Source organism: Mauremys reevesii, linkage group 1 (assembly GCF_016161935.1).
Source record: "Mauremys reevesii isolate NIE-2019 linkage group 1, ASM1616193v1, whole genome shotgun sequence".
Classification (NCBI taxonomy): domain Eukaryota; kingdom Metazoa; phylum Chordata; order Testudines; family Geoemydidae; genus Mauremys; species Mauremys reevesii.
In genome coordinates, this window is record NC_052623.1 from 304,071,937 (window position 1) to 304,096,867 (window position 24,931).

Consider the following 24,931-nt stretch of genomic DNA (forward strand, 5'->3'; position numbering starts at 1 on the left):
TTGTGAACCCAAGACCCTTGTGCTCCAACTAAAGGCCTCAAAAGTGTGAATGTGCCATGCTGACACTTAGTCCCTGCAATGTGGTGTAATATACTTCGTTTGTTTTACCTTCTGGGATGTTACCATCCACAGAGCTGTCTTTGATAGGGGACTTTCCAATGCTTTTCCATTCCCTTCCATGAGATGAAGGATAAAATAAGCGATATAGACGTATATAACTAAACGCTGTCACAAAACAGTTGATAACTTGGTTTTAATTATAACTTTCTGCAGACTTACTGAAGCATTTGACTTGCTATATTTATTTTTGTGTGCCTAAATCAAAATATTATGTAAATTGGAGACTGATGGTATAATACATTTTCTACGGTCAAGCCATGTTTTAGATCTTTCAGAAGTGATTCATAAACAGTCGTAGCAATTTGTATGAACTCTCAATCTATTTTAAGCTAGAATTGGTTAGCACTTTTTGACAAATCTTGTAGCAAATTGCTATGTCGATCCTGGTTAATCACGCCATGCGTACTTATTTTTATTGCATTTTCCTCCTCTGATGAATTTTTGGGGTTTAATGATTTTTATATCTTTTTACTCTATACAGTTGAGCCTCACTATAATGCTCCTTTTAGGAAATAGATAAATGTCCTTTTGAAGGGAAGTAGGAGGTGAAAGCAACCATCCCTCCAGCCCTTCAACATGTTGCGGGTGGGAAGGCAGGATTTGTTAATCGTTGTTCCCACACTCCTGTCTGGATGACAAGATTCCACTTACTACCACATTATAATGGGGGCAGTGATTATTATAGTGATGCTCCGCTGTATTTCGAATATCGGATAGATTAGAATGTGATCAGTAAACCTTATTTTTTACAACTGAAATATTTAAGAATTTATCAGAAAATATGCAGTCCATTATAATGGATGTTTAAATTAAAAATGCATTGCCTTAATACATAGACTCTCCTATATTTTTCCAGAAAAATCAGCAAGGTCTACTTTAATATGACTGCATTAGAAGGCATGTGCTTTAACTTTGTGAACATCTTTTTGTTAAGACTAGTATTAAAGCTGTGTTCCTGTTGATATTTATTGAAACTCTGTGTTAACCCCTAGTTGTTGGGATTTCCCAACATGCACTAATACAGAATACAAAGTGGCAGCAGGAGCTCTGGGCCCAGTTGATGCTGAGAAGGTTGAGAAGACAAATTCATCTTATCTAAATTGCCTTGAGAAAATTTATTAAATTGTTATACATTTTGTGAATATAGGCAAATCACAAGGAATTTCCCTGCACTCCTTCAAATGGTTTCACTGTGCATGCTGCTTGAATGTCTCATCCTAAAGATGTATCTTCAGGAGCACAGTGGCTGGGCAAAGTCTATGCTGTGGTGTTTAAGGCTGGAGTGCTGGCTACTGAAATAATATTCTAAAAATAGTTTTATGTAGTGCATAATATTTTCTAATAAATTCTTTTGACTAAACTTCAAGTAATGTGTCTTTGGTCTTAAACTATACTGGCTCAGAAGGATTAATTTAAATGGCTAAATCTCCCACCACAGTGTCACAGGAGAGGTTCTGAAATGAATTGCTGTTTTGTAGGCATATAAAACTAAATGGAAATTATTCTGCTGTATTTGCCTTCTCTGTAATCCCCAACTCTCTCAAGTTAGGATGGTGGTTTTCTGTACATCTCCATTTAATTGTGTTTATAATGATTAAATAAAAGAGCGGTTGTGTTTTAACTTTTGGGTGACATGCACAAGTGGTGAAGTGTATAACATTTTTGCCCAGAGTCTAACTAGAACCAGAAGGTTTCATACCTTTCAGGTGAAGTTCTGGGAAAGGGTGTTTAAGTACAGAGGAGTCTGAAGAGTCGTCTTTGTGCCCAGAGGGGCTATGCAGCTGGACAGTAGGTTCCAGCTCTTAGAAGGGAGTGTTAGACTGCAGGTCTGCACCCTGAGTTGTGTGCCTACAACCCCCAAGATGGAGGCAGTGGTTGGACTCGCTGAGGCTTGCTTTCCCATCACAGCAGTCTGGCAGGTGGCCAGCAAGGGGCACCTGACCCATTAAAACTACAGACCTGCCATGTCTATGTAAGAGGTGAAATCTTGACTCTTAGGAGTCTTTAGATTTACTTTAGCAAGGCCAGGTTTCACTCTGCTACTTCAGTAATTGTTAAACATACCTTTTTCTAATATAAAGGTGGCCTTGGTAGGGGGCAGTGGTGAGGTAGTTTCAAACGAAGGCACTGTAGGAGGGCATGCAGTTGCTTTGGCTATGTGACCAAGGCTTTACTGTTGAAGGAACCTTAAGCCCTCTAATGTTTCATGTTCAGGCTTTATTCTCTGGCCTGTCCTGAAGGACTCCATGGACCACAGGTTAAGAGCCACTAATTCCAGCTGAAAAACTGTCACAAGAGCTGTGTAAGCTACTGCTCCAGGATATGACGTTACAATCCATCAAACTTTGACAGGTGCCTGTTGTAAATGTAGTGGGTCACATTGGAGCTGTAATGTTAGGAAAAGGGGTGCCCATTCAAGATGTTCATCTTGGATCCTCTATTTTCCAGCTAGCACAACACTGTGAGGTAACGAGTAGAAATATCCACTCCTAGGAAGTATGCTCCTGTGACTGTTGTCCATTGGGGCTGCTGCTCCTTTTATTGGCGCTCCTTTAAAAGAAAAAAAACCCCTTAGTCTTCTATTTAAGCTAATGAATTCAACTTCAGCATTCTATGTTTTTACAGGAAGCTGTTGTACAGATAAAATATACAGTTAACTAGCCCAAGAGCACAAAAGAAAGCCTGTAGCAAAGCTGGAAACAAACTATGACGTTTGATGCCTAGTTCTGTACCTTAATTATAACCATTATTCCTCCCCAATGCCAATGAATCTCCAAATAATATCTAGCTTAGATTCTGCAGCTGTAGTTCCAAGAGAATTAAGACAAGGGCACTGGTTTAATGCGAGTCTGTTTTACCCAGGGCAAACCCTGTGAAAACATGTTAGAAACAGGTTTTAACTACAGTATTGAAACTAAAAGAAGTGCCTACTCAGAATATTGCATTGGTTTAAAGGTGTGATTTGAAACCAATCTAGTTAAATCAGGCAAATGGCTCTGTGGACATTTATTTCAGTAATAAGCTTGGTTTCAAATTGCATCTGTGGGCCTGGTCTACACTATAAAATTAATTGGCATAACTATGTTGCTCAGGGGTGCAGACAGTGCTAGGTCAACAAGAATTCTTCCGTCGCACTAGCTCGCCTCTTGAGGTGGCTTACCTATGCTTGCTAGGAAAACCCCTTCTGTTGCTGTGGTAGTGTCTACAATGAAGAACAACTATGCTGCTGTAGCATTTCAAGTGTGAACAAGCCCTTAGACTGGTTTAACTAACTTTCTTGTGTAAAGCTGTATGCTACAGGGTCATACATCCTCTCTTGCAAATCCAACTATTTAGTGCGGTGATAGTTCCTTTCTGCTGCTGAAATACCAGATAAGGCCTTTAAAAAGGCAGGAAAGTAACCCACCTCCTCACTGTCGTGATGGTCCATATATGTATTCCATATGTGTGGGATTAGCAAGCAGGGGGGTGCGAGGATGTGATAGGAAGTGAGATCTGCAGTACAGTTTGGCCCACAGCAATGTCCATAGCTGCCGCATGTGCGATAGCATAGCAGGTCATGAATGTGTGGACAGAGTACCCGGGTGCTGCATGACATGTCTTGCCACAAGACATTGGTAAGGCAGGCATACAGTGCACTGAGACTCCAGGCGGCAGGGATATGTTGAATTGTGTGTTGCATTCGGGGGTGCACTCAGAGATTCATTGAGGGAAAAGGGCTTGGCCAGCAATGGACACACACAGTTTCTGCAGTGTGCAAAAGGAGTGAATCCTGTGGAGGTAGAATGCCAGTGCATGGCTGTCAGTGAGGGAGTGCAGGACCCTGTCTCTGTTGGAGATGTGGTTTGGGGCAGAAAATAGCTAGGTGGATGCACTGATTTAGGAGAAACTACTTTTAGGGTGTAGTGGTAATGACACTTTGTCCTTGTGGAATACAATGTTGGGGGTGGGGGGTCCTGTCATCGTGGCTGCCAGTTCACTGACCTGTCTAGCTGAGGTAAAAAGTCTTGGCTACAAAGAATATCATCTTCCTGGAGAGGTAGGATGTTGCCAGTGGCTCAGAGGGTGAGAGAGAAGGAGATTAAGGTCCCACAGTTGTGCGGATTTGAGTATTGCAGGAGGGCATTGAGTAAACCTTTCATGGAATGGATGGTGGTAGTGTGTGTAAACACACAGAGGTGCCATCCACAGCAGGGAGAAAGGCACTGAACACTGGCAAGTAGACCCATATGGGCTGACGGCAAGGCCAGACATTTTGAGATTTGAGAAGGTAGAGGATGACAGGTACAGCTATCATACTCAGTGGTGATGGTGGTGAGCCTATGGCATGAAGCATCTTCATTTATCATGGTAGCAGGCCTTGGTGGATGCCATCCTGCTCTGGTTAAAGAGATGTTGCACTGGGTGGAGCACGCCCTGTCTACCCTCAAGTTCCATCCAGATACCAGGCTGTGGATGAAGAGGACCCAGAGTGGGATGCTGGATCTGGCAGTGTTCAGAGGAGGAGTTGTGTACAGGTGGAGAGTCTGAGGAGGTCCTGGAACCAGAATTGACAGGGCCAGAATCGGGCTACGAGTACCACGGTGGCTTGATCCCAGTGGATCTTGTCTAATGCTTGGGGGAGGAGAATGGAGGGAAAGGCATAGCAGAGGTCACTCATCCAGGGGAAGAGTAAAATGTTGCTTCATGGAGCAGCTGGTACGGGAACCCACAGGGGGAGAGGCGACTCTAGATTTAATCCTGAGTGGAGCGCAGGAGCTGGTCCAAGAGGTAACTATAGCAGGACCGCTTGGAAATAGTGACCATAATACAATAGCATTCAACATCCCTGTGGTGGGAAGAACATCTCAACTGCCCAACACTGTGGCCTTTAATTTCAAAAGGGGGAACTATACAAAAATGAGGGGGTTAGTTAGACAAAAGTTACAAGGTACAGTGACTAAAGTGAAATCCCTGAAAGTTGCGTGGGCCCTTTTTAAAGACACCATAATAGAGGCCCAACTTCAATGTATACCCCAAATTAAGAAAAACAGTAAAAGAACTAAAAAAGAGCCACCGTGGCTTAACAACCATGTAAAAAGCAGTGAGAGATAAAAAGACTTCCTTTAAAAAGTGGAAGTCAAATCCTAGTGAGGCAAATAGAAAGGAGCACAAACACTGCCAACTTAAGTGCAAGAGTGTAATAAGAAAAGCCAAAGAGGAGTTTGAAGAACGGCTAGCCAAAAACTCCAAAGGTAATAACAAAATGTTTTTTAAGTACATCAGAAGCAGGAAGCCTGCTAAACAACCAGTGGGGACCCTTGACGATGAAAATACAAAAGGAGCGCTTAAAGATGATAAAGTCATTGCGGAGAAACTAAATGGATTCTTTGCTTCAGTCTTCACAGCTGAGGATGTTAGGGAGATTCCCAAACCTGAGCTGGCTTTTGTAGGTGACAAATCTGAGGAACTGTCACAGATTGAAGTATCACTAGAGGAGGTTTTGGAATTAATTGATAAACTCAACATTAACAAGTCACCGGGACCAGATGGCATTCACCCAAGAGTTCTGAAAGAACTCAAATGTGAAGTTGCGGAACTATTAACTAAGGTTTGTAACCTGTCCTTTAAATCGGCTTCGGTACCCAATGACTGGAAGTTAGCTAATGTAACGCCAATATTTAAAAAGGGCTCTAGGGGTGATCCCGGCAATTACAGACTGGTAAGTCTAACGTCGGTACCGGGCAAATTAGTTGAAACAATAGTAAAGAATAAAATTGTCAGACACATAGAAAAACATAAACTCTTGAGCAATAGTCAACATGGTTTCTGTAAAGGGAAATCGTGTCTTACTAATCTATTAGAGTTCTTTGAAGGGGTCAACAAACATGTGGACAAGAGGGATCTGGTGGACATAGTGTACTTAGATTTCCAGAAAGCCTTTGACAAGGTCCCTCACCAAAGGCTCTTAGGTAAATTAAGCTGTCATGGGATAAAAGGAAAGGTCCTTTCATGGATTGAGAACTGGTTAAAGGACAGGGAACAAAGGGTAGGAATTAATGGTAAATTCTCAGAATGGAGAGGGGTAACTATTGGTGTTCCCCAAGGGTCAGTCCTGGGACCAATCCTATTCAATTTATTCATAAATGATCTGGAGAAAGGGGTAAACAGTGAGGTGGCAAAGTTTGCAGATGATACTAAACTACTCAAGATAGTTAAGACCAAAGCAGATTGTGAAGAACTTCAAAAAGATCTCACAAAACTAAGTGATTGGGCAACAAAATGGCAAATGAAATTTAATGTGGATAAATGTAAAGTAATGCACATTGGAAAAAATAACCCCAACTATACATACAACATGATGGGGGCTAATTTAGCTACAATGAGTCAGGAAAAAGATCTTGGAGTTATCGTGGATAGTTCTCTAAAGATGTCCACGCAGTGTGCAGAGGCGGTCAAAAAAGCAAACAGGATGTTAGGAATCATTAAAAAGGGGATAGAGAATAAGACTGAGAATATATTATTGCCCTTATATAAATCCATGGTACGCCCACATCTCAAATACTGTGTACAGATGTGGTCTCCTCACCTCAAAAAAGATATTCTAACACTAGAAAAGGTTCAGAAAAGAGCAACTAAAATGATTAGGGGTTTAGAGAGGGTCCCATATGAGGAAAGATTAAAGAGGCTAGGACTCTTCAGTTTGGAAAAGAGAAGACTAAGGGGGGACATGATAGAGGTATATAAAATCATGAGTGATGTTGAGAAAGTGGATAAGGAAAAGTTATTTACTTATTCCCATAATACAAGAACTAGGGGTCACCAAATGAAATTAATAGGCAGCAGGTTTAAAACAAATAAAAGGAAGTTCTTCTTCACGCAGCGCACAGCCAACTTGCGGAACTCCTTACCTGAGGAGGTTGTGAAGGCTAGGACTATAACAATGTTTAAAAGGGGGCTGGATAAATTCATGGTGGCTAAGTCCATAAATGGCTATTAGCCAGGATGGGTAAGAATGGTGTCCCTAGCCTCTGTTCGTCAGAGGATGGAGATGGATGGCAGGAGAGAGATCACTTGATCATTGCCTGTTAGGTTCACTCCCTCAGGGGCACCTGGCATTGGCCACTGTCGGTAGACAGATAGTGGGCTAGATGGACCTTTGGTCTGACCCGGTACGGCCCTTCTTATGTTCTTATGTTGCCCTGTGAGTCCTCTGCTATTGTTCCAGGGGAGCCATAAAGGGGCAGCTTTTGGTTCTTGGGAGGGGTGAAGCCTGGGTGCCCTATTTGTCAAAGAGATGTGATGGCCCCTGTACAGGGGGAAGGTCCAATGGTCCCAGAACCGAGTGTGCATGCGGTCGCTTAGCTTCCTCTATTAGGAACTTATGGAGGCACTGGAACAATTTGTATAGTGGGCGTGCTGAGGGCCATTGAACCAAACTGTAAACTCTGTATGTGACGGAAACCACTAGAAGAGTGGTGTGCGGCAGCACCCCCCACATGCCTAGTTCCATCACTGACGTATGGAGGTGGAGCTCCTGAGCTTCCCAGATTTGGGGCAGGAAGGACTTGCAGATGGGGCAGTGAGCCACAGTATGTGCCTCATCGAGGCAGTACAGGCACCTCTGGTGCTCGTCGCTCACAGAGAATGATCACAGGGAGGATAGTTTTTAAAACCTGGAATCCAGGACATAGGCTGCGGGGGAGAGGGGACGAATAGGAAATGGTCCCCAAATGGGGAAAGAATTTCACTACCTACAACAAAAGGACAGTAGTCACTCTTAGTGAGAACTAAGTGTGAAGGAGCAGGGGTTCCACCTCAGGCCATGAAGCAGGAACAGGAGCGGTGTTGACCCACACGACCTGCGAACATGAAGGGATGCATTACCCATGTATGGGTCAATGGCCACTGCTAAGAAACACTTCCAGACTCAGACGCATGGCACGCATATGGACCCAGGTATGGAATACAAATAGGGGCCATCACTTGAAGGAGATTTAGTTTTAACAATGAGGAAAATTAGTTGTAATGCTACACAAAAGGGTCCTCAAAAGCCTGTTGCACATGTGCACACACAGTATTTCTATTCAATTTGATCTATTTTTGTACTATGGGTGAGAAGGAAACGTTCCATTTGTTTCTAAAGCAGGTGTAGCTAGGGCTGAGATAATACCATCACCTTGTCATTGTTCCTTCACCCTGACACTGAAAGAACCTTTAGGCCTGGCTTATGCACTCAGTTTGCACTGGTGTGATGTTAAACAGGTCTAATTTTGTGTGTGGACACCAATAGCAAATTAAACATGGCTGACAGCAGTTCATTTTGTTTGGCAGGTGCAAGCTACAATGCTGTAAGTGTCTGTACAGAGCAACACTGATTTAACATCACACCTATAAATAAACTGGTGCAGGTTCTGTGTGCAGGGCAGCCCTTACTCTTGATATACACTACAAAGTTTTGGCAGCATAGCTGTGGGGGGGGGGGGGAATCACACCTGCTAGCTGATACAGCATTGCCAGCAGAACCCGCAGCATAAATACAAATATGCCAACAAAAAAGCACTTCTGTTGGTATAGCTAGGCTTGGTCTATGCTTAGAACTACGTCACCATTAACTGTCAGCCACGGGTGTGAAAAACCCCCACAGCCTTGAGTGTCCTAGCAATACCAACTCAACCCTCAGCTGCTAGCATGGTGACAGAGGAGGACTTCTGGCAATGTAGCCATCTTTGTTTAGGCAGGTGGTATCTACACCCACAGCAAAGTACTGTCTGTCATCATAGGCATCATACAGGGGGATGCTGGTGTAGTTCCTGCAATGCAGACTGTCAGCCCTAGTGCCATTCACAGAGGGGGTGTTACTATGCCGGCAGAAGAGCTCCTTCATAGATTCTAATGCCGGAAGGGACCATCCCATTTAATCTGACTTCCTGTGTAACACAGGCCTTAAAACTTCCCCCGAATAATTCCTTTTTTTGGCATATGTTGCATCTACTCAGGAGGTGCTCTGCCGGTACAGCTCTGCCATTCAAGGTTCTGTAGTGCAGGGCAAGACCTAAGTGAAAGGTTATGTTTGCCCCTTTATCTCTCTAGTTAGCTGCAGTGGCAATTTTGGGAAGTAGACACCTGAAGCTAGAGCCCCAGACGAACTAGACCAAAGATTTGACATTTGAATGCTCTCCTGAGCCTAGAGGCCAAACCAGGCCCAGGGCTTCAAGTTAGAGCAACTAGGAGATACCAGGGCCGCCCGGGGGGGGGGGGGGCAAGAGGGGCAATTTGCCCCAGGCCCCGACCCCACAGGGGCCCCCATGAGAGTTTTTCGGGGCCCCTGGAGCGGGGTCCCTCACTCGCTCCGGGGGGCCCGGAAAACTCTTGCGGGGCCGGGCGCAGGAGCTTCTTCGCTCCCGGTCTTCGCCGGCGGGGGGTCCTTCCGCTCCGGGGCCTGCGAATTACCGCCGAAGACGGAGCGGGTCCCGCCGCCGAAGTTCAGCTCGGTCTTCAGCGGTAATTCGGCAGCGGGGGGCCCTTCCGTTCCGGGACCCGCCGCCGAAGTGCCCCGAAGACCCGCGGCGGGGGCCCCCCCGCCACCGGTAATTCAGCGGTGGGGGGGCCCCCGCCGCGGGTCTTCGGGGCACTTCGGCGGAGGGTCCCGGAACGGAAGGGCCCCCCGCCGCCGAAGACCCCGGGCCCCTGGAATCCTCTGGGCGGCCCTGGGAGATACCAGTGGATTACAGACTTCAAGGGACTGCTCCACCAGTCAGTCAGAGACAGGATCAGTTTACATTCCTGCCGCATAACATCCCCCAGACCTGGGGGCCAAGAGGGCATGGCTAGCCTAGCAGAGCTTCACTAGGGCAATGCACTGAATCTAGCCCCTGAGCTCTGCAAAGTGGATTGAGACTGTTCTCTTGTTTTGCTCACAGCAGATCACTGAGCAGCCATAGAACTGTAAACATCTTTCAGTCACTACCTATCTGGGCTAGATTTGAATGGTTGCCTAAAGGTGAAATGTACTATACTTTATCATCATCACTGTTCCAGACTCCATAAATTGTGCATTTAAGATTGTGGTTTACTTGTCAAAACAAAACGTTTCCAAAACGTTTCAGGTTGGTGTGTTTTTTGGGGGGGGGCTAAAACTATTTGCCAAATTTTACCAAAATTTTCTCCAGCCTCTGGAACAGCCCAGGATCAGGAGGGTGCAAATGTGATTTTAAACCAATTTAGCAAATCCCTCAGCCTGGGCTGTGAAATCTATGCTATGGCTTAGACAGGGCCAGCTCCAGGCACCAGCTCAGCAAGCAGGTGCTTGGGGTGGCACGTCAGGCTCTTCAGCAGCAATTCAGCAGCGGGTCCCTCAGTCCCTCTCGGACGGAAGGACCTGCCGCTGAATTGCCGCCGAAGAAGAAAGTGGAGCAGGTGCCGATCGCGCCTTTTCTCCCCCTCCCCGCTTGGGGCAACAAAAACCCTGGAGCCGGCCCTGGGCTTCGAGGTGCAGCCCTGAATGTAACCCCTAACAGCCTTTAATTGGTAGGAAAGCATCATTAAACACCTTGCTAGAGATGTAGTACTCCTGTGCTTCATTAAGCTTGTCTCATAGTTACTTCACATTGTTTCAGCGGCTGAAATTCTTTGCTACAGATCTAACATCTTTGATGACATCAGACTGAACTGGACTCAAACCAATGAAATGTATTTATTTGATAGTTAGAGTCATAAAACCTGGTAGAATTTAAATCCTGGCTTTTGAACAGTTGCTGGAGTTGTTTCTAATGAAACTTTTGACGTGGCCACTATTGGAAATGTATTGAGTAGTTAGGTCTCTGGTTAGTTTAACTGCTTCAAAACCAGTAATGGCCAGTAGGGACCCAAAGTGGACTGGGAAGAGAGAGCTTACCTGTAACATCACTAGTCTCCTTTGGTGTTACAGTAAGGACAGCTGATAGGAACTTTTCTATAGTTGCTCCCTTTGTGACTTTGTGGTTTTTTTCTTCGAGAAGATGTAATCAAGGAGCACAGATGCCTCCTGAAAGTACAGAAACACATTAGAAATTGCAGGAGGAAAATACCCCACAACCAGGAGGACCCTACTGTGGGCTGCACGGGAGAATTTCTTGGCCCCAAAACATACAACCACGATGATGAAAAGCCTTTCTCATCTGTCTAATTTTACACATTCTGAGAGGTCCCATTTTCTTCACTGGGACTACTCAGAATGTTAAGCATATGCGTAAGTCTCTGCAGGATCAGGGCCTCAGTGACCCACAAGCACTAAGTATGAGCAACTTCTATTAAATTCAGGTCCCTACTCCATAAATTCTCAAAGGAGGAGACCAATGTGAGCAAAGCCTACTTCTAAAAATATTGCTGATTTTTTTCAAAAGCTAAATCTTGGGCTTAATGACACATCACATTAACTGTAAAGCAAATAAATGTTGACTGCAGAGCTATGTAACTCTTTAGATGCTCACCCATTGATACAAACCCAACATAGTTATGCTATAGCCGATGGCAGGGGGTATGAGTTGTTAATATATATTGCAATGCTGACATAAATCAGAGAGCTTAACAACAACATGCACATGAATAAGATGCAGTAAACCGGACAGCTGATTTCAATAAATAAAACATATTTACTGGAGGAAAAATGTTTTAACATCAGAAATGGAATTTACTATGTGACTATCATGGGGTTAAAAATTTAAACTAGAACTAATGATAGAAAAACAAAAAACAGTTCACTTGCAGAGTAAGCATAGGCTACAGGGTGGAATGTAAACTTGATTCATATTTTGCAAATAGTACTGAGCCACATCTCCCACTGCCTTCAACGACAACAATAACATTTCAACCCAATCTTCACTTTAATGGGTTATCAATGCAATTATGCAAAGAATGGGATTATACAAGAGTAAATAGGACTATGAATAAACAACATACAGTCAGTCTAAGTGGATTGTAAGCAGCCAGTTCTGGACCAAGAGCCAGCAAAGGGAAAGTCTCCTGCTGTAGCTAAGAGCATGAACTAAAGTTTTGGAAGCAGAGTGTCATATAATAAAACAGTCCTGAAGTGTTACAGAAATGAAGAAATTGACTTACTATGGGAAATAGCGATCAAAACAGCTAGTGATTCTCAGATGATGCACAAATAATGTACTTTGGGAGCACAACAAAACAGAGAGGTGTCTAAATGCTAGAGCCTTATAACAAGAATTAAACTTTATCTATAATTAGCATAATACACCCAGTGCATCCAGTTTATAGCTTAGATACAATGTATGTTCACAGTTAAATAGTTTTTAATATCAGCAGGGATCCTGTGACAAGGCTCCAAGCCTCAGTATGCATAATAGTTCAACCAGCTCACCCCAGACCAGTGGTCCATCTAGTCCACTATTCTGCCTCCAACAATACTGAGCACCAGATGCTTCAGAGGAATGTACAAGAAACCATGCAATGGAAAAAACTAACTATAAAGAAAATTAGTTCCTAGTGGTTGGCATCTGCTCTCAATCATAAGGATTTATAGTCCTTACTTTCATCATATTTCTAACCTGAGACCCTGGATGTGCTCATTCTCCCTATAAAAGTCTAATCCTTTCCTGAATCCTACGAAGATGTTGGCCTTAATGAAATCTAAAAGTTATTAACATAATCAGCTGTGCTGGGTAGGAGGTATGATCTGTGATAACTAAGAATCTAGCTTTAATACCTTTGGAGAACAAGATTTACAAGCAAGTAATTTTATTTCTTCAGAGGAACTAGTCATGATAGATTTCATTCTGGGTCATTACAATCTGGAAGGATGTCTCCATCATTGCACCTGCATTGTCTAAAATGAAGTTGAGCCAGGAAGACCAGGATATGACAACCAGCATAAAATAATGGCGGAAAAGGCAACAACCCCTCCCAACATAATATGATATAAAAGATGAACATGCAGAAGCCAAACTACTTGAGTGGTAGATAGAAATTAACATGATCCTGAAACCGAACGCCGAGGACAACAGAGAAATAAAGGTCAGACAACGATGCCCTGCTCAGGAAGGGATTCAAACTGAAGTTTTCATTGTTAGAAATGAATATAAACCAATTCTGTCAGCCCAGACTGAAACTAGCATTACCTCCTCGCTGCAGGGAGTTGGGGAACGCCCCACAGTGTACTCTGTCAATATAGGGAGAAAATGTACTAAACATTAATGAAGATTTACCCTTTCAAAATGCTGTGCTGCCAACATCAGCAAATGCAACATTAACCGTGTGAGTTATCTAAGTTTTACCCCTATTTACAGCTGGGAGAACAGACACAGGTTAAGTTCCCCAGGACCAGAGAGCAAGTTGTGACAGAGCGAGGATTGGAATGCAGGAGTCTTGACCCACAGCCATATGCTCACTCCCCAGCTTCCTCTCGAATGCCTTTTCACGATGGTGGCTCCTAAAGAAAGACTGGGGAGACAACAGAAAAAAAGACGGTTACTCACCTTTGTAACTGTTGTTCTTCGAGATGTGTTGCTCATATCCATTCCAATTAGGTGTGCGCGCGCCGCGTGCAAGCTCGTCGGAAGATTTTTACCCTAGCAACACTCAGTGGGTCGGCTGGGCGCCCCCTGGAGTGGCACCACCATGGCGCCGGATATATACCCCTGCCGACCCAACCGCCCCTCAGTTCCTTCTTGCCGGTTACTCCGACAGTGGGGAAGGAGGGCGGGTTTGGAATGGATATGCGCAACACATCTCGAAGAACAACAGTTACAAAGGTGAGTAACCGTCTTTTCTTCTTCGAGTGCTTGCTCATATCGATTCCAATTAGGTGACTCCCAAGCCTTACCTAGGCGGTGGGATCGGAGTGAGATGTTGCAGAATGCAAGACTGCTGAGCCAAATGCTGCATCATCTCTGGACTGTTGAACCAGTGCGTAATGCGAGGCAAAGGTGTGAACCGATGACCAAGTAGCTGCTCGACATAGATCCTGGATGGGGACATGGGCCAGGAAGGCGGCAGATGAAGCCTGAGCCCGAGTAGAATGGGCGGTGAGGTGGCTAGCCGGAACATGAGCCAAATCATAACATGTACGGGTGCAGGACGTCACCCAAGATGAAATTCGTTGGGATGAGACTGGTAGGCCTTTCATCCGATCTGCCACAGCTACGAAGAGCTGAGGTGACCTTCGGAAGGGTTTTGTTCTCTCGATATAGAGGGCAACAGCCCTGCGAATGTCTAGGGTGTGCAGCTGTTGTTCCCGTTGCGATGTGTGCGGCTTCCGGAAAAAGACTGGGAGGAAGATGTCTTGACATGAAAGGCAGACACCACCTTAGAGAGGAAGGAGGGGTGTGGTCGCAGCTGTACCTTATCCTTATGGAATACCGTATACGGGGGATTAGCCGTCAAGGCCCGAAGCTCAGATACTCGTTGCGCCGAAGTAATAGCGACGAGGAAGGCTGTTTTCCAGGAAAGGTACAGTAACGAGCAGGTGGCCAGCGGTTCGAAAGGGGCACCCATAAGCCTGGCTAAGACCAGGTTAAGATCCCAGGTAGGAGTCGGTCGTCTGACTTGAGGATACAAACGTTCTAAGCCCTTGAGAAACCTTGAGACTACGGGGTGAGAGAAGATCGATCGGCCATTTTGCCCTGGGTGGAAGGCGGAGATGGCTGCCAGATGGACCTTTATGGACGAGACCACTAGGCTCTGTTCTTTCAGGGGCCAGAGGTAATCCAGAATAGCAGGAACAGGCACCTGTGTGGGCACTAAGTTACGCTGGGTGCACCAGCAGGAGAAACGCTTCCACTTGGCCAGATATGTCATCCTAGTGGAAGGCTTCCTACTGCCCAAGAGCACCTGCTGGACCGAGGCAGAACAACGCAACTCAGATTGGCTCAACCATGCAGCAGCCATGCTGTGAGGTGAAGAGACTGCAGGTCCGGATGGTGAACCCTGCCAAAGTTCTGTGTTATCAGATTGGGCCAGAGTGGCAGAGGAATCGGGTCTGCCACCGCAAGATCGAACAACATGGTGTACCAGTGCTGCCTCGGCCATGCTGGAGCAATCAGGATCATGTGGGCGCTGTCCCTGCGGAGCCTGAGAAGGACTCTGTGGATGAGCGGGAACAGTGGGAAGGCATAGAATAGGTGCCTCTTCCACGGAATCAGGAACGCGTCCGAGAGGGAGCCCAGGGAGCGTCCCTGGAATGAGCAGAACACCTGGCATTTCCTGTTCTCTCGGGAGGCAAAGAGGTCGACGTGGGGAAACCCCCACTTCCGGAAAACCGAATGGATGACATCCGGGCGGATCGACCACTCGTGAGACAGGAAGGATCTGCTGAGGTGATCCGCCAGAGTGTTCTGGACTCCGGGGAGAAAGGACGCTACCAAGTCGATCGAGTGGGCTATACAAAAGTCCCAGAGGCAAACGACTTCTCGACAAAGGGGGGAGGAGCATGCTCCGCCCTGCTTGTGTATGTAAAACATGGCCGTTGTGTTGTCCGTAAATACTGATACACAATGGCCTTGGAGATGGTCTCAAAACACTTGGTATGCTAGACGGACTGCCCTCAACTCCCGCACATTGATGTGCAAAGCCAGCTCTTGAGATGACCAGAGACCCTGAGTGTGAAGGCCCTCGAGGTGGGCACCCCAACCCAGAGATGATGCGTCCGTGGTTAGAGCCATCGAGGGCTGCGGTGGGTGGAATGGCATCCCCACGCAAACTATGGTGGGGTTCAACCACCAGGTTAGGGAGTCCAGGACCTCCTGGGGAATGGTGAGTATGGAGTCCAGGCTGTCTCTGCGCGGCCTGTATATTGAAGCTAGCCAAGTTTGAATGAGGCGGAAGCGTAGCCTTGCGTGCTTGGTTATGAAGGTGCAGGAGGTCATGTGCCCTACCAGGCTGAGGCAGTTGCGTACCGATGTTGTCGGGAAGGTTTGGAGACCTCAAATAATGGAAGCCATCGCTTGAAAACGCGACTGTGGGAGGCAGGCTCTGGCCAGATTGGAGTCCAGAGTCGCTCCGATGAAGTCTAGTCTCTGTGTGGGTGTTAGAGTAGACTACTCTGCGTTGATCATGAGGCTGAGGCTCCCGAAGAGGTCTTTGACTATGCGCAGGTGCTGCGACACTTGCGACTGGGAAGTCCCTCGAATGAGCCAATCGTCGAGGTATGGGTATACATGTACCCGACGACGGCGGAGGGAGGCGGCGACTACGGCCATGCATTTCGTGAACACACGCGGAGCTGTAGAAAGGCCAAACGGGAGTGTAGTAAACTGAAAGTGTTGAAGGCCGACCACAAAACGGAGGTACCGTCTGTGCAACGGGTAAATTGCAACGTGGAAATACGCGTCCTTCATATCGAGGGTGGCATACCAGTCTCCCGGATCCAGGGAGGGAATAATGGTCCCCAGGGTTACCATGCGGAGCTTCAGCTTTATCATGAATTTGTTGAGTTCTCGCAGGTCTAGGATTGGTCGCAGACCTCCTTTTGCCTTGGGGATTAGGAAGTAACGGGAGTAAAACCCCTTGCCCCTCATGTCTTTTGGTACCTCCTCTATGGCTCCTAGAGCTAGGAGCAACTGGACCTCTTGCAAGAGGAATTGCTCGTGAGAGGGGTCCCTGAAGAGGGACGGGGAGGGAGGGTGGGAAGGTGGGGTTGAAACAAACTGGAGGTGGTATCCCAATTCCACCATGTACAGGACCCAGCGGTCGGAAGTGAGCTGGGACCAGGCAGGGAGGAAATGAGAGAGATGGTTGAGAAACGGAGGAAAAGAATCCAGGAAAGTAACTGGTGGGCCGCCCTCGGGTGTCCCATCAAAAGTTTTGCTTGGGCCCTGCTGGTGGTTTAGGGGGCGCCTGATTTTGGCCTCGAGGGCCAGGCTGCCTTCGACGATTGCCTCTGCCATGCCTTCTGCTAAAGTCCTGACGCGGTCTAGGCGGGGCGTACGGGTGGTGTGGCTGTGGTCAGAAGGTCCTGTGTTGGGTCACTGGTGTGTGCATACCCAGCGAGCACATTATAACGCGATTATCTTTCAGACTTTGCAGTCTGGGGTCAGTCTTATCTGAAAACAGGCCTTGGCCTTCGAAGGGCAAATCCTGAATGGTTTGTTGCAATTCAGGGGGAAGGCCTGATACTTGGAGCCAGGAGATGCGCCTCATCGTCACTCCTGATGCTAAGGTTCTGGCTGCCGAGTCCGCTGCATCCAGAGAGGCCTGGAGGGAGGTTCTCGCCACCTTTTAACCCTCCTCGAGGAGAGCAGTAAACTCCTGGCGGGACTCCTGCAGAAGAAGCTCCATGAACTTCCCCACGGACACCCACGTGTTAAAGTTATACTGACTTAGGAGGGCTTGTTGGTTTGCCACCCTAAGTTTGAGGCCCCCGGCAGAGTATATTTTACAGCCTAGGAGGTCCATGCGCCTGGCCTCCTTTGACTTAGGAGCCGGGGCTTGTTGGCCATGACACTCCCGTTCATTCACCGATTGGACCACTAAAGAGCAAGGAGGTGGATAAATGTAGAGGTATTCGTACCCCTTGGAGGGGACCGTATATTTCCTCTCAACCCCCCTTGCTGTAGGTGGAATTGAGGCCAGGGACTGCCAGATGGTATCCGCATTGGATTGTATGGTGCGGATAAATGGCAGGGCCACTCTAGTGGGTGCATCAGCCGAGAGGATATCCACAACAGGGTCCTCTACTTCAGGGACCTCCTCCACTTGTAAGTTCATATTCAGAGCCACTCGTCGCAGGAGGTCCTGATGGGCTCTGAGATCAATCGGTGGAGGGCCTGAGGAGGATGTTCCTTCTCGGTACCGGAGCGGTCCAGGGCCGAAGGGGCGCTCCTTACCGAAGCAGTTTGTTGGGCACTCGGCACCGACGCTGCAGGACTAAGTCCTGACTCCATGAGGAGCTGCTTCAATCTAAAGTCCCACTCCTTCTTCATCCTTGGTTTAAAGGACTTGCAAATGCAGCACTTATCTCTAAGGTGGGATTCCCCTAGGCACTTGAGGCAGGAGTCGTGGGGATCCCCTATTGGCATCGGCTTTTGGCATGCCGAGCACAGTTTTTTCTTCCTGGGTTTCAGAAATAAAGTGGTTTTCTTGGCATGGCTCAATGTGAATCCAAACTCGAACTATGACACACACCTGGTGTGAATAAGCCCCTGCTTCGCAAACCGGACAATGGCTAAGCAATTAGATCAGCTGCTTCTTTTTCGAGTGCTTGCTCATATCGATTCCAATTAGGTGTGCGCACGCTGCGTGCACGCTCATTGGAAGATTTTTACGCTAGCAACACTCGGTGGGTCGGCTGGGCGCCCCCTGGAGTGGTGCCGCCATGGCGCTGGATATATACCCCTGCCGACCCAACCGCCCCTCAGTTCCTTCTTACCGCCCATGATGGTCGTTGGAATTGTGGAGCGTGGCTTTGCTGATCTCCACATCCCTAGCTACTCGTAATTCTATACTGCTAATTGTGTCATAGTTCGAGTTTGGTAGTTATAGTTAGTATTAGTAGTTGTATTTATAGTTAGTATATATAGTTAAAAGGGGGGATCAGGGATTAGCCCCTTTCCCCCGCCCTGGTACGGGTCCATGCCCAAGGCACCGGGGTTCAAACCGTGCTCGGCATGCCAAAAGCATCAACTGTCCTTGTTCTAGAAAGTGACTTTATGATCCTCATACTGGTATAAACGCCTTCCCTAGCGTTAGAAAATGAAATCCGACAGCTGCTTCCCAAAGAACAAATTCATGCCAATAGAAGAGTCATGTGTTTCCTAGGTAGGGTGACCATACAGCCTGTTTTGGCCGGAACAATATCTTTTATAAGCCCTGTCCCAGCCCTTTTTTTTTTTTTTTTTGGGCAAAGGTGGGCATTTGTCCTTGCTAACTGATCAAGTTTCCAAGAGCAAATGGGACTTTTGTCAAAAACTGTGGTGCAGAGGAATGTGCGGGGGGGAGGGGGGGGAGAGCAGCAATGTCAGTCCTGTGCATGGGAGGAGGCCGGGCTCAGGTGAGCAGCGACACCAACCCCAGCCTTGCACGTGGGGTGTAGGGAAGAGGCAGGGCTTGGGCGAGCAGTGATGCCAGCCCCAGTCCGATGTGTGTGTGTGGGGGGAAGGGGGCTGCCATTTTCCATTGGGAAATATGCTCACCTATACTGAGGTTGGAGAGACATGAATCTGAGAATAAAAGTGCAACTGAAACTCAGTTTACTCCCTTAAACATTAGTATTATTTATTTGTATTCCCACAGGGCCTATAACCCCAGACAAGGACCCCCTTGTGATAGGAGCTGTACAAACACAGAAGAAAAAGAGAATCTCTGCCCCAAAGAGCTAAACATCGCTGGCAAGGCAAGCCAGCTCACGCAGCTATTTCTTACACACTGTTGCGAGACACAAGCTGAGAGAAGCAGCATCGTTCAGTGTTTAGAAGCTGTGACAAAGTGGAAATTTTTTGTAATATTTGAGGCACACATAGGAATCAAAGTTCCCCTCTGTACTTTGCATTGCCACTAGTGGGGGTAAAAGGGTCAAGTCTTCTCCTGGAACAAGGCAGGAGATATGAGGTGTGTGTGTCACCTCACTGTCTGGGTGGAATGAATGGGTCATTAAAGAACTGGCTGAAACTGACCCAGATCAACAGAGGTTCCAAAGAGAGAGAATGGAAGCCCTCACTGACCGATCCACACTCAACAGCTGGCAGGGTTGTGAACTCATCATGGCCCTTGGAGAACAAAGTACTGAGAGGACCAGGAGGGAATAAAGGGTTGGCCTCTGAAAGAGGCTGGCTGCTGTCATCTGAGACCGAAAAAGGGAGAGACACAGGAACAGGTTCGGCCAATCATGGCTCCCACTGGCCACGGTTCACCGCTCCAGGCCAATGGGGGCTGCGGGAAGCGGCGCGGGCCAAGGGATGTGCTGGCCGCCCTTCACGCATCCCCCATTGGCCTGGAGCGGCGAACCGCGGCCAGTGGGAGCTGCAATTGGCTGAACCTGCGGATGCGGCTGGTAAATAAACCAGCGTGGCCTGTCAGGGGCTTTCCCTGAACAAGTGGTGGACCTGCTTTGAGAACCACTGTGCTAGACTACTCTCGAAGGGGGTAGGCTAGTTCCATAGCAGTAGGCATAGTGGTTGACTTGTCTCCAGTGGCACTCAGAAATATCATTTCTGAGGTTTGAACATGAGATGATGAAGATTGTGAAGGCTGGCTTGGAAGGCGGGATCTTTGGGTCTCCTGGTACTTACAAGGAGGATCATATGGCCTCTGGTGGAAGAACTGGGGTGTCCTGAATTGCTGTGGATGTGGTGGGCAGCAGAATTTCCACTTGGGTGCAGGTGTATAGATACCCAGTGATCAAAGTGTGGCTTTGGAATTCTTGAGAGAGTGGAGGGAATTGTCAGTTTTCTGATTAAACAGGTGCAACTCACTGAAAGAGAGTATTCAATGGTATTCTGAACCTCTCTGGGGAAACCAGATGAGTACAGCTATGATTCCCTCAGCATGTCAATGCCAATGGCCATCGAGCATGATGAGGTAGCCACAGGATCCACAACTGACTGTAGCACTGTTCTAGCTACCAGCTTGCCCTCCTCCAGGATGGACTGGAAACATCCTCGATCTTGCTGAGGCAGCTTTTCAGTAAAGTCCTCCAATTTTCCGTAGTTAAGGAAGTCATATTTGGCCAACAAGGTCTGATACTTTGAAATACAAAACTGGAGGCTTGCTGAAGAGAAGACCTTGCTTCCCAGAAGGTCTAAACATTTGCCCTCCTCAGGGAGGCTGATGTTACTGCAGTATGTGGAGAGGATGATGGGAAATGCTTTTGCCTCAGTGATACCGATGGAACCGGACTGAGTGGTTTGTCCTCGATAACCAGTTCAGAGTGCCTGCTTGAGAGTGCCCTAAGCAGGGACAGGGGTGAAGACTCCCTCGCTTAATGGGTGGATTCCGAGTGTGGTACTGGGGCCAGGATCCCCAATAGGGCCAGCAAGACCGATCCAGCAGATATTGTGGATGGCCCCATGGAGAGGGCAACTGGAGAGAAGGGTACTGCCATGCCAATGGTGGTCCTTTTGGGTACTCATACCAGCGGTAAGGAATTGGCAACCCTTCTGCTGCACTGGAATCCTCTGATGATGAAAGCTCAGATCCTGGGTCTAATGGTGGTACTGTTGGAACTGGCAGAAGCATGTAAACCACAGGAGGATGAGTTGAAGTGCAGCCTAACTGTGGTAAGTCCTCGATAGGACATTGGACCTCCCTAGTTGTGGATGGCAGAGGAAGGCGTGGATATCTCAGTTCCCTTAGGGTGAACTGCTCAGGTGGCTCTGATGCTTTCTCCAATTGTCCTGGCATTAATGGCACCCATTCCATAGCCAGAGCCAGGGCTGGAGCAGAGGACTGTCCTGGAACCAGCAGATCCCTTGTCATAAGGGAGGCTGACATTAAGGGCATGTGGGGCTCAGGGCTCGGTACTGGCAGATCCAGCAGTCTGTGTGATTTCTTATCATGCTTGTGCACCTTGGAACATGTTGCATCTTTGTGGCCCAGAACCTGTGGAAGGTGCATCATTCTTCTGCGGTTTGGAGGAAGACTTACTGTCAAGCTAATGCGCATGCTTTCTTGCCTACCGAGTAGGCCGTGGCACCTGGTTAGTAGCGGTGGTACTGCTGGAGCCAGACTCAATTTCTGTAGCAGGAGGCACACTCTTGACTTTCTCAGGCCAATGTGCAGTGGTGGTTCCCCAGTCAGTTTCTGACTGAGGCCTCATGGCGACTTCCACGAGGCAATTCTTGAGGCAGAGAGCCCAGTCTTTTCAGGTGTGGCTTGGGAAGGACTGGCAGATACTGCAGCTGGATGAAATGTGGGCTTCTCCCAAGTAGTAGAGGCAGCTTTGGTGCTTGTTGCTGACTGAGAACAGACAGAGTCAGGAGATGCAGATCTTGAATTCTGACATCTCTGACATAATCCAGTACCCACGTATGTGTTTTGGGGTGCAGTGGGAGGGAACCAGTAAACAGATTCTCCCAAAGGCCCAGTCTTTCTAAAACTACTACTAACTTATGTAAAAAATAGTAAAACAGTAGAAGAAAATGAATTATATACAATTCTAAAACTTTTTTTTAAAGTGCATCAGAGAGGAGAGACTACTAGCAGCTCTGACTGAGAGCACACAGCGATGAGAAGGGACTGGAGATGCTGTCGGTGCACCCAGCCCTTTATTGCCTCAGACAAAACTGTGAGGCGAAGTAAGAGCACATGCGCGGACCAATGGATACTCCTACTTGCAAATTCTCTGACTCTGTACTCATGGCACACATGTAAACCCTCAGGGGAATACAATAGGGACCATCACTTCAATGTTGCCTTGGGAGCACTGCCATTCACCAAGCCCTATCTAGCTATCTGAGCTCCTTATCTGTCCATCACCATTGTATCTGAGCACCTCAGAGTTTCTAATGTATTCATCCTCACAACACCCCTGTGAGGAAGATAAGTGCTATTATCTGCATTTTACAGTGGGGGAATTGTGACATAGAGACTAAGTGATATGACCACGGTCACAGAGGAAATTTATGGCAGAGCTGGGAACTGAATTCCTAGGCCTATGTCCCAACCACTGGATCATCCTTCCTTTCCTCCCTTTGTCTGAAGTGTACTCCAATGCACCAAGGAGACATTGATGCCCTTTGCAGAAGCGCTACATGCAAGAGAGTCCCAAACTCACCCTGTACTAGGGTGATAGCGGCAGGAGGCTACCAGTGTCTCTCTATGCTTAGACCCTCATATACTGGGCACTGAGGGGAACGGAAAAATGCTCTGAAGTTGGAGGCGCTTTCTCGTGTCACAATTCACCTCTATATTAATTCCTGGCACTATCTGCTACTTGCTTCTTGGCATAGACATGTGGTATATATAGTTTCTTAAAATCTGCCGTCCTGTCCTAAACAGCCAAGACTGATGCATCAAGGCCCCTAATTCCAGCCACATCACTGCACTAATGGCACAGGCACAAGACTATTGAACTGAGGAACACAAAACAGCGGACAGGCACCACATACCTCCTTTCAAGAACCAGTACCCTCAGATATTGCTGCCTGAACTTTCCTTTTCTCATTACCATTAGTCAAGTTAAGATAGGCATGTCAGCACCAATGACATACCAGCATCTGGAGGAGATATCTGTTTCTGGATGGTGGCATAGAGCTCTCAGTTTAGGGGAATATGCCAACTGTCAGTAGCACAGGGAGCCATCCTGAGGCCTGGTCTACACTACAGAGTTAGGTTGATGTAAGGCAGCTTATGTTGACCTAACTCTGTAAGTGTCTTCATTATAATGTTGCTCCTGCCGATGTAAGTCGCTCACTACACCGACCTAATATCTCCACCGTCCATGAAAGGCACAACAGTTCGGTCGAGGTAGTTAGGTGGATGCAGTCTCCATGTATAAACTGCATTGCTTACATCGCCTGCTGCTGTCTTTGACAGCCCAAGCCCCACCGCTGTGGGGCTAATAGCCCAAGCCCACCTGCCCCGGGCTGGTCAGACCAAACCCCACCTTCCTAGGCTGGTCAGGTGGGGCTGACAGCTGGAGCCCCACCACTCTAGGACCCTGCAAGGATGTCAGCCCAAGTCAGGTGGCACATGTCAGCCATGGGCATCTACTTGCAGTGTAGACATACCCTCCAAGGCTGGAGGAGGGGCTACCTTTGGAGCCTCTCTTTGCCCCCCCCCCCAAAGCATTACCAGCTCCCTACTGGTCCCCTAGAAGCTTTGAGCCCACAAATGCCTTGTTAGTTACGGAACTGACCAAGGCATATGAGGAGAACAGGGTGTCCAGGACCAGACTCTAACAGTTACCCTCTGAGTGAAGGAGGGAGAAACCTGATGAAGAACACAGTCTATGGTACACAATTAAAACATGATGACAAGTTACTTCTGGGCCAATGTCAGAGCTGCACAGTCAGCTCCTTTCTCTACACACAGCAATAGCAGCAGGCCACACCAGGATAGAGACATTTCCCACCCCCTGCAGGCTGCACGACTGCCAGTGTCTCTAGAGTGCTGAAATCTTTACTTTCATTATTCAGCTTCCGCATCTCTTTACAGCCACTGCCAAAAGCCAAGAATGAGGAACTGTGTAACTTGTATCTTTAGAGAAGGAAAAATGAGTTACCTGTAATTTTGCTTCTTTGAAGATATCACTTTTTGGAATTCTCAGTGTCTGGTCCCCTTATGCCAGTAGACAGGGTGGCTCGGAACCCTACATCCATAAAGTGATAAACTTGCAAGATAATATCTTTAAAGAAGTAAACTGTAACATGACAATGGAAAAGACAGCAGATTATCAAACTCAGCATGTATATTTGATGTCACAGTCCATTTTAAAAGACACATCAGTTATTTGGGGAGAAAAGCTATGACAATAAAGTAATGATAATCATTTAGGTTTGTTGCATTCTTGAAATGTTTGATAGTAATGATAGTCCATCAAGATCAGCTTTGAGTTCTCACCACTTACCCACTTGAAAAGAACTGAGTAGTTCAAAATATCCCACTTAAAACCCCTTCTTATTATTAACCTTATGTGGTTCATTATTTCTATAAACCAGATTTTAAAACTTGAGTGATTAAAGGCAGGCGAGTTGCTATGCTGGGCCATAGGGAATGACCTCACGCTTTCAGTTCCCTGGACTGGTGATCACTAGCCATGGTGAGCTGATCGTTGGCCACGCTGTGGGCAGCACAGGAAGACAGATGGCCACTGCACATGCGTTTGTGACTACCCACCAAATGAAATTAAACCAGCATTGAGACTGGAAAAGGCTGTTCAGAACCATCCACACAG

General features: G+C 47.2%; 1 long non-coding RNA gene across 1 annotated transcript; it reads right to left on the reverse strand.

Moving 5' to 3' along the window:
• Nucleotides 1-1,590: 1,590 nt before the first annotated feature.
• Nucleotides 1,591-24,354, reverse strand: LOC120386085. The gene is made up of 3 exons (XR_005589521.1): nucleotides 24,260-24,354; nucleotides 10,997-11,125; nucleotides 1,591-2,670 (listed from the first exon to the last, which is right to left on the reverse strand). It is a non-coding gene; the product is annotated as an uncharacterized LOC120386085 (long non-coding RNA).
• Between the last annotated feature and the right edge of the window lie 577 nt (nucleotides 24,355-24,931).